We start from the raw sequence: 10,656 nt of genomic DNA, 5'->3' as shown, positions 1-10,656 counted from the left end.
ATTTGTGGTGGCAGACAGTTCCTGCTGTCTGGCAGGGGAGGCACTCTGTTCATCAATGGAATTCCCTCTGCTGGACAGGGGAGTGCCAATAGCTTAGGGGTCTAGAGGGCTGCACATGCCCCAGCCCTGGTGGCCAGACAATTCTAGCTAGCTGTGTGCAGCCCATTATTTAGGCTAGTACAGCTCCAACTGTGAAAGGTCTGCTGCATTTCCAGTTTCTTGATAGCTGTGGCAGGTAGACATGTTGAGTCCAAGCCCTGACTCTAAAGTACAGGGCAGTGGAGGGGGGTCTCCATTTGCAGCAGGTTCACTGCAATGAAAACGCTGCTCTTACATCACTTCAAAGTGGGTGCATTTACAGTAAATTTTTCCAGGCCAGGCAAGGTTGGAAGTGCTCCAACCCTTGAGACTGGGATGCTATTTGTTTCAACCACAGGGGTTATTTATGCTGCTCTTCCCAGCTCTGAACAATAAGGGGGCTTCCACATAACAGCCTGTGATGCCTGTCAGGAAATGAGAGGGGACGGGCTCTTTCCTGCCCCTGTTTCCTGCAGCCCGGGCTTTTCTTTCCCTTGGGAGGCTGCTTATGTCAGGAGCGCGCTGACTCGGCCCTCGGCCCCTCTGCTGAACAAGGGGCCAAGTGTGCCCCGGCCTGAGCTGCCCTCGAGGGCCCCACCGCGCCCGGCGCCCGGGGCTTGCAGGATGCCTTCGCGGGGGCGGGCGGGGGGCTGTTCCCGCGCCGGTGCCGCATGCCCTGACCCCGCCGCGTGTCGCTTTGCAGGGCACGCTGGAGCTGGCCAAGTTCCCGATCCAGAAGGGCTCCCTCGAGCTCCTCCGGCAGCGGTGGGAGTCCAGCGATGCGCTGAAGGGCAGCCCCCGGGGGCCCTACGGCTCCGCCGGCGCCCGCCGCGGCAGGCGCTCGCAAGCCCCCGAGGGAAGGCGAGCTCGCCCGGCCCCGGCCCCGGCCCCGGCCCTGCCGCGGCCCCCGCAGGGGGAGGAGAGCAGCGGGGCGGCGGCGGGCCGCGGCCCGGACGGGCGAGCTCCCAGCCTGCCGCCGGATAAGAGCAGCCGCGGAGGCAGCGCCGCACCCAGCGCCGGGGCGGAGGTGGCCAAGGAGGACCCCCCCGGCGGGCGCCGCAGGATCGAGCGCTTCCACATCCCCCTGGATGACCTCAGGAGCCGGTTCGAGGGCGGAGCGGCCCCGGCCCCGGCCCCGGCCCCGGCCGGCAGGAAGGTAAGAGCCGGGCGAGACGCGCCGCACCGAGCCGAGCCCGCGAGCGGCCCCAGTCCCCGCGCCTCGGCACCGCGCGGGAAGGGGGCGCCCGGGAGGGGCAGGCTGCTCGGGCGTGCCAGCTCCCAGCGGGAGGCAGCGGCCCCAGAAGTGCCGCGGGGCGCGGGGGACCCTGGTGTTTCTAGCCCTCTCACTGAACAGCGCCTCTCTGAGGGGCCGGGGCGAATGGGGGCTTCAGAGCAGAGAGCTGGGTCGTCCAGGCAGGGGCCCGCCTCCGCCCTGCCCCGAGACCAGGCTGGACCTGGGCGACTTCAGGAGCACCTGCATGAGGTCTGTGAGGTGGCTGAGAGGATCGTGTTAGCTTAGCAAGGCGGGTCACCCACTCGCTAGTCCGAGCCGTCTGGGGGTCGACTTGAATCTTGAACGTGACTGAACAACTTTGGAGTCCCACTTTTTACCCACCACAGCTGACACGCCTAAAGACACCCTTTCTAACCCTCCGAGTAATTTATGGTGGGTTTTTTTGCAATGGTGGAAGATGTTACAGCAATGAAAACTCAGTTCATTTAAACTTCTGTTCTGTACCTAGCTTTCCTCCATAGACTGCAAGGGGCTTTACAAAGGAGGCAGTTTGCCGTAATTTTAGTGATGGGGAAACTGAGGCAGGGACCAGTTAAATGATTTGGCAGAGACTATCAACAAATTAGGAGTCTGGAATACAGAAATGGAAAAAAGCTTTTTCAACCAGAACACCTGAAGCCGAGGAGAAGGGAATGTGTTCTGCCCGTATTAAAGTCGATGACTTAAAATAAAGAAAAGCAAAAAGATTGGGTCTAGTTTGGAAAGTTAGCAAACCCATACCTGTTGTAGGATGGTGGTTACCATCACTACCAACATGAAGTAAAGGTCACTTTACAGAACTACTGGTATTGATTCAAGTACTCCAGCACAGGGCAAGTGTGTATCAGAGTTTCCATTCCTTACAGCTTTTGTGTGTAACGTACAGGTTCACAAATACACATTTCAAAATGTTAAGGAGAAAAACTTGAAAAATTAAGGTATCTTATCTATCTCCTTGGTACATGGTATACTACTTACAAGTAAAATTAATGTTGGACAAAGCCTGGGCAATCAGACTTTGAGCTAATGGATACAGGTGTTTGGAGCTGAAATCCACAACTGCTACCTGAGCCAATATGAAGCGTTGGTGAAGTATACACTGCAGTTCTCCTGCACAACCATTATATTAGTATGATGGTCCTGAAATCACATAGTCACTGACTCCACTTGTACTTCAGTGCCATCTTTCCTACCAGAAACTGAGAGGACTGCTTTGAAACTTTTATACATATAATTTTACATAGTGGAGGACTGGGCAGACTCTGCCCAGCCCGTTTCCCCTGTTGGATTTAGTTTTATTCAAACAGAACAATAAAAAGACTTTGCTATACTGCGTATAACACCAATTCTATTCTGAAACATAAACATAAGCATTCCCTGTTTTGTTACGAAAATACTTGTACAGTTGAAATCAGTGGAAGTCCTTTTGAACTCCCTTTTGGAAGTCCTTCCAACTTTTTGTCTGTGAAAGCATCCGAGTCCTTCAGTTATCTTGGAATGGAAAGGATCGGAAGTGCCTTGTTATCCCTGTGGATAGTCAAGGAGGGGAAAGATGGCTAAGACAGCACATTTCTCTCTCATTCTGCAGCCACTATGTGAAGTGGCTTCACTTGAAGAGAAAAGCATGGCCAAAGAGAATGGTAGTCAGACAAGGTGTTAGCATGTTCCTAGGTCCCTAGCTAAATGGGATTTACAATTATACCCTGAGCAACAAATTACTCCATGACTTTCAGAGACCATGAAGAGATTGACAGGACCATAGGTGTACCAGTGACCATAAGTCACACAACCATTATTAGGAAAGCAGATAGGCATTAGGCAGCATTAGAGGGGACACAAGTATGCTTTGAAGTCTACTTGCTCTTCCCTATTTGTTTCCTTCCATGATCACAAGCTGAAGTAAGACGTTGTGGCTTAGTTCTGCATGAACTCTGCATCCTGGTGCCATGTTTTTTCTTAATAAGTTGATACTGATTAAGAGCCAGTGGACTTGGCCCTTAGTAAGCCCGTTTCTTTTTAAGGGAATTCAGACCACTTTCAAAGCATACTGTAATATTCTTACAGACTTGCCCACCAATTGATACAATAATACAAGACAGACCCATGTACATGTAGGTCCCAAGAAGATTCTGATTAACCAGGAAAAGAAGCAGCACAGGACATTTGCAACAGTTTCTCAGAACCTTTCCAAGCGTATGCAATTTACCTGGGACCACTGTATTGTAATATTATGCTTAATGCTGAGATAGCTAGATCCATCTGTGCCTGAATATTTAGAGCCATGTATTTACAATACATTTGTTAGAAATGATTTTGTTCTGCTGGAGTCGTTTGCCATTTGAACTGTTGCTATATGGCACTATTTGCCAGCCTGTCAACTGTTATACAAGTTATAATAGCTCCTGTCCAGCGCTTTATTTTTGTTGAAAAAAGGTACCATGGACTGATGGCAGAATTCCCAATTGAAACTATTTGTATACTCTTTAAAACTTTCAGAGGCAACTGCAATCTCATTTAATTTAAGCATGTCACATTGATATACAACAATCTGAAATAAAATGCCAGCATGGGACAAAGTTGTAAAACAGTATTGACTTGCTTTCAGCTGAGAGACTTGCTGTCAGTTCATGTGCTGGCTTTCACTGACATAACATGTCCGTCTGGGGCAAATCAAACACATTTTACCCATTTCTATTCGTGAATAGGTGTGAATACATTAAAGATGACAGGATTTCCTTAAAACTTGTTGGGAGGCAAGAAGTTTCTTCAGCAAATATCAAATGCTTTATCTAAATTTAGTTGGAAAAATTCTTCTTTGCAAGCTTTCAGGTACAAACACCCTTCATCAGGCTGAGGAAGCATTTGCAGTTGGTTTGTGCTCTTCCTGCATGTTCTGTTCCATCCAAGAAAAACACAGACCAACTGCAGACATTTTAGTTGGTGTAATAAAAGATATTGGATTTACTCAAAGAACATTGTCTGCCTATGTCTTTAGACCAACACGGCTACAACTTTAACCCTGTCTACATTTATGCACAGAGCGGATATCACACACTAGATTTAAAAAATAACATAGCACTTTCACATTTCAGGTATGACAATCATAGCTATATACTTGTATCATATTATATAGATATGCATATACACATCACTATTTGTGCAGCAACGAGTCATGAATTTTTAGGCTAAGTACAGATATGCAAAAAGTCTGAGCCTGAATTGATTCAGCCTTTACAGGTTAGTCTAATCTACATAGATTAAACCAGCAAGCAGGTGAATAGAAATTAATTTTTGATTCCAGAAAGGCAGCCACGCGCCGCAGTGACTCAGGCCAGAAGCCGGGGGGGTGCTAGAGTGATCCCTTCCTTCCTTTCTGCAGTGGCCAGAAGGCTGGAGAGAAGCCGAGCTGAGGGGCAGGAGTGGCCAGGCCCTGGCAGGCCTGACAACGACTGGGGAAGAGTTTAAACCCTTACCCTAGCCAGCCGGGAGGGGAAAGGGGGAAGCAGCCCTTACCAGGCTTTTGTGGGGGGCAGGGGACATAGCCAGACCCCAGGCCCTGGCTGGTACCAAAGGGTCAAGCCCCCACCCCCCAACATCTCCTCCTCACCCCACAGTGGGGGAGGAAGCAGAGAGCCCTGCCCTGCTGTGGCAGCTCCATGTCAGCCTGGCCTGGGCGTGGGGAGGTAGGAGCAAGCCAGGCACATAGCTCCCATGGCCCCAGCCCAAGCCACAGCCACCTGGGAATGGTCCTGCCCCTGTGGTGATACCTAATCTCTCTGTGCCCATGCTCAGCAATGCTCACAGACCAGCATGGCAGGCAGATGTTAGTGCCATGCCGGCTGACATCTGGCTATGTCCCCATCTGTGCTGCTGGAGCAGCAAATGGCGGGGGGGACCCTGATGGGGGCAGCAGCCCCTGTCATGGTGTCCTGGAGCACAAGCCTCTTCCTGGGGGGGGGGGGGGGGGGGGGGGGGGTTGCACTGCCTGCAGGAGTGGGTCAGTGAGGTGGGCTTATTCCCCACTCCCTCCCTCTCCTCCAGGAAACCCCAGCCAGGGTCAGCAGAGTTTGGCTCTGGTTCCCTGGTGGGAGAGGGGTGGGAGGGGGGAATAAACCCCCTCCCTGCCTCCTTCACCTTAGGGGTTCATGCCAGCTGGTGTCTAGCCATACCCTTACCCCTGCTACTGGAGTGGCAAGGGGGGTGGGGACTCTGACAGGGGCTGCTATATCCTGGCCAGGCAGACCCCAGCTGGGGTCCACCAAGTGAATGGGGGGGGGGGGGGGGGATTAATTCTTCCCTCCCTCAACCCTTTGCCTCAGGCAGCTGCCCTGGGCCAGTGTTTGGCCATGCCTTCCACTGCCAGAGAAGCAAGAGTTGAGGGCAGGGGGGAATGCCCAACAGGGGCTGCTCCACCCCAGGCAGGCAGACTCTGGCTGTGGTTCCCCACTGGAAGAGGGGAGGGACGGAGTGGGGAAAAAACCCCCTTCATTTCGGAGGGCCATGCCAGGCCAGTGTTTGGCCATGTCTCCAACCTTGCTCCAGCAAGAGAGCAGAAGAGCAGACAGCCCAGCCCAGCCCAGCCCAGGGCTGGAAATCATGCTGGGATGCTGGAGGACTCTGATTTAACTTGAACCAGGAAGGGGTCTGGGGCAGAAGTTTCAGTTAAGTCTGATACTACATTCAACCACATTTATCTTAAACCAGTTTTGGCCATTTTGAAACTGGTTTATGTGCACTGAGCTTCTGTTACAGCAGGGGTTTTCAACCTTTTAAAATTGGTAAACCCCCAGTGGCTGGATGCAAGGGTGGGTGGGGGGAGGGGTTGGCACATGACCAGAAGCGAAGCAGCGGCAGCACAGGGTGGTGGTGGCCACCGCTGTGTTGTGACCTTTCCCATACCCACATCTGGCCGCTCGTCCTCTGTTCTTGCCTCCCTCCCCACCTCGACCCTATTCCTGGAAGGCAGCAGCGCAGGATGGTGGGTGGCAGCACTCCATCCCTGCCCACCCGCGTGTATCCCCTAGGGCCTTGCCAAGTAACCCTGGGGGTACATGTGCCCCCAGTTGACAACTCCTGTGTTACAGGTTTAAACCAGTTTCTGATCGCTTAAACTGTTTTACGTGCAACTTAAAGCCAGAAGGGACCCTTTTGATCATATGTTCTTATATCCTGGCATTACAATCCTGTTAACACCTATTGTATAGGTAAGTCCTAATATAATGCCTTTAAAATACACAGATTGTTAATACAATTTTCTACTTAAATAAAAAAAAAATTAAAAAAAAGCACTCTCTTCCTTAATCCTTTCTTCATGTTCAATGGGTAGAACTAAACATGTTTCAAGAACTTGAAACTCATTCAAGCTCCATTAAATGCTTTTTTCTCTCTGGAAGTTCCCGAATAACAATGATTTATGATACTTAATAGTGTGCTAACTCATTTTATGTCAGTGTAAGTCATTTAAGGTATGTCATGAGAAACTGCTGCAAAGTGTAGCAATGCATCTTACATGTTTTTGAACAGATAGAAAACAGTTCAAGATTATGTTTGGATTTAATTAAATCTCATGCCAATTCTGCACCAAACTTTCATAAGCACTTTTATACTGCTAATGGTAACGGTAAGAAAACATAGCTTCATATTCAACAAGACAAAAAGTTAAGACCATCTGCCCTTCATTCCATTTTAAAACATGGTTATTTCATAGTCACAATTCTCACCTATCCTGAAAATTATTATAGTTGAATTGTCAACCCAAACAAACAGCTCAGACTAATCCCTGCCCCCACAAATTTTCCAGTCCATTTATTTAAACCAGAAAATGCTGTTTACATTATAAATGTTCAGACAGGCAGATTTAAATAGGTAGCAATAAACTGTTCTCATATTACTCATTGAGACTTTTTGATGCAGGTAACAAAAGACACCTCTAGGGGGTTGACAGTACCTCTTTAGGCATGGGTTGACTATTAGTTTAATGGAAAACACTTTCAGAAGAAAATTTTGCTCACATATCATATAATATATGGAATTATCTGGCTTTCTTCATTCTTTATTGCCAATTACATATGTATGATAGTGGAATCTTTATTATAGAATTTATCACCCTCCTTTTTGTCTTCCAACTTGAGTCTTAATTCAGTTCATGACATCATAATTTGATGACAACCGGAGTAAAAAGTGTTCAAATGAGCAGTAGAAAGATCAAATAAACTCTTAAGAAAAAGCCAACAATACTAAATGTCAGGAAGAAAATATAGTTTCTGAAGGGAATGACTTCTACAAAGTATTTTTTTTCAAAGCGTACAAAAAAGTATCAGAGATGTTTAAAGGAAATAAGAAATACATGATTAAAGAGTACTTACTGTGAACTTTTTTCCATAACCTTGTATCCAAACCTGGAGTTCTTAGTCAAGCTGCCAGAGAGATCAGTTAACCAATGACATGTGCACTTCAGAGGAATATTTCCAGGATTTTCACCCATCCAGCAGATTTTAACAAAGTGGATTTATAACAATGCGGATTTCTCACTGCCATGAGAAAATAATCACAGTATAAGAATACAAAGGAGTTTTTTCTGGAAATGTGTAAGTTTCTAAAAACCAGATCCATTTCCAAATAAAAGGTAATAAAACACAAAGAATACACCTCAGTTTTCATGTGTTAAGCTTTGCTTTGGGGCATTTTTGTTAAACAAATAGTTCTACCTTTCATTTTAATAAGGTTGGATATTTAAAAGGCTGAATACTTCTTCTAATGTGTTACTATTGCAGGGTTACATTATGGCTCAAATAAAATGAGGACAAAATAATGTGTGTTTCACTGTGTCTTTGGTGAATCTTTTAGTAAGTTGATGGGAAATTATTGGGGCCACGTATAGCCATTCAGTACAGACATCTCAATACCACAAGGTTAAGTACAGATAGCCAAAAAGACCAAGGCTGAATCAACACAATCTTTGCAGGTTAGTCTAAGCTGTGTAGATTGAACCAATAAGCAAGTGAACAGACGTTCACATTCGATTCCGGAAATGCAGCCACATGCCTTCAGTGGCTCAGGCCCGAAGCCATGGGGTGCTGGAGCATGCCTCCCTGCTTGCCTGGAGCAGATAGCTTAGGCAAAAGCCAGCCCACCTACCCTGCAAAGGGGAGTTTTCAGGGAGGTGCAAATGATCCTGGGATTCTGGGGGGCTGAGTTAGTTTGGAGCTGGAGGGGATCTGGAACAGAAGCTCATTAAAATGATTTAACCTAAATCAGTTAGTCTGATACTACATACATACAGGTTTACCTTAAACTGGTTTTGGCCATTCTGAAAGCAGTTTATGTGCAGTAAACTTCTGCTGCGTTACAGATTTGAACTGGTTTATCACTTACACTGGTTTATGTGTAATTTCTGTCCCTAGCCCAAGTATACAAATGATCAGAATTTTTCTTCCAAACCAAAAACGGCAGCTTCAGCAGAAAAATAACCTAGGAACAACCAAGGTTCAATAACTCCCAGGCGAGTTTTCTTCTGGGAGAGCAAACTTCTGTACACTTTTTCTTCTGAGAGAATCCACAGCACAGTCCTTCAGCATCCAAAGATGTTTTCCTCCACTCCCTTGGCCCCCTCCTTGTTGGGAGACAATGCATTGCTTACTGAACTCTGCTCCTTCAGCCAAGCAGGGAACAAAATGCGCTCCCTTCACAATTTCTACATTGTATTGTAGGGAGACTCAGTCCAACTCTGAGGCTGATGACCATCCAGGGCTGCCCCGTGCACTACTGTTACCTCTTTATGGCCAGACTGAGGTAACCTGCAGAGCACACCGATATGTATGTATGGGTTCCCCCTCACTATGCAGTGTCAGTACTTCAAGCTCTGCTCTTCAGAGGCTCAGCATTCAAAAATCAGTTCAGGCATCTCAAGATAAATTTTTCTAACATGAGAATAAGCTGGGAGAATTATCTCCAATTAAAACCACAATCAATATATGCAAAATCTAGATTATCCATTTCTGTACATATAAGTTCCTGGCAGCCATTACTTTTGTTGTGTTATATGCAAATATCTCATGATGCATCATAACACACTAACTGGCCATATGTTTCACACCTCAGAGCATTTTTGGTTGTAACGGTGTTGATCTAAGGACAGGGCTAGGCAAGGTTCTAATAAAATATATCACATCTACCCCAAGAATCTTGCACACACCACAGATACATTGTTAATCCACCATTATCTAGGGATAAACTGGTTTAAACACCTGGCATGTTACAATTTGTCATGGAATGCTCATATATAATGTTTTTTTTAAAGTGGGGAAGCCAGTGTGCAAGCAACAACCACACAAGCTTGACAGGACAGAGCCCTGAATGCACTGGCAAGGATGTCCAAGACAACTGGAGACCTCCATCCCACTGCAGCCCTGATCTGCCTTCACATCCACAGAGAACCAACAGGTCCTCAAGTATGCCTGTTCTACCATTGGGGTCTTTAAGGGTTTGGACCATTCTTAGTCTGGGACCTAACCTCAGATCTGCTCACCATGAGAGACCCTACCAGGAGTACAAGACTCCAGGTTACATAGCTCTGAGAGTCATTGCAACACACAAGCCTCTCCACCACAACAAGGTTATGGTCCGAGGAAAAAAGCCGGTCCAAGCACACCAGCTTCCCCATATTAAAAGATGTCATGTGCAGGCCTCTGCTAGGGATGTTAACATCTCCCACAAACTAAGTCCTGCAATGACAGACGAGTAGTGGTGGGGATAGGAAAAGTGAATTCCAGGAGTCCCTAGTCACATAGGTGGCAGTCATGTGATGGTCATTTTGCACTTACCAATACACAAGTACAATTCAGCAGCTGCAGCCATGACGTAGCAGACCCCTTTAGGATCTCCTCTGTTCATCCTGAATGGGGAAGGAACTAGAAAGGGTGCCCTAAACATAAACTGTCTCAAACCTCCCTGGCTGGATTGCCACATCCAGTGGGATCACTGTACTTGCAGTCAAAACCAACGAAATAAAGTACTAAAGGTACACCAATACACATCAGTCCATATTGTATCTGCACTGATAAAAGGAAAACTGACATTATTCACAATTGGCTTTTTTCAGCTGATATGACTGATAATGTTGCTAATAAATACTGTATGCATGCAAGCAGCCACAGAATGCATGTGGTCAGGAATGCAGCCTGGCAGCTTGGGAGAGCATAATCCAGCTGGTAAGTCTGTTCAGGGGAAGGAGCAGGGAGGAGGGAAAGGGTATGGTGGGAGGCAGATCAAAGCTCCTGCAGTGAGGGAGGGAGCAGGGCTGGGCC

At 47.4% G+C, this 10,656-nt stretch overlaps 1 protein-coding gene across 1 annotated transcript in view; it reads left to right on the top strand.

Annotated features, from left to right (window-relative positions):
- The first annotated feature begins 632 nt into the window (after positions 1–632).
- Positions 633–10,656, top strand: part of XIRP2 (xin actin binding repeat containing 2) — a 229,078-nt gene continuing 219,054 nt past the window's right edge. The window contains exon 1 of the mRNA XM_059727316.1: positions 633–1,234. The gene's annotated coding sequence lies outside the window, so the exon portion shown is untranslated. The remainder of the gene's footprint in view (positions 1,235–10,656) is intronic.

This window comes from Alligator mississippiensis, chromosome 4 (genome assembly GCF_030867095.1).
Source record: "Alligator mississippiensis isolate rAllMis1 chromosome 4, rAllMis1, whole genome shotgun sequence".
NCBI classification, from domain to species: Eukaryota; Metazoa; Chordata; order Crocodylia; family Alligatoridae; genus Alligator; species Alligator mississippiensis.
The sequence above is the reverse complement of the archived record's forward strand: the minus strand, read 5'-3'. Positions and strand labels throughout refer to the sequence as shown.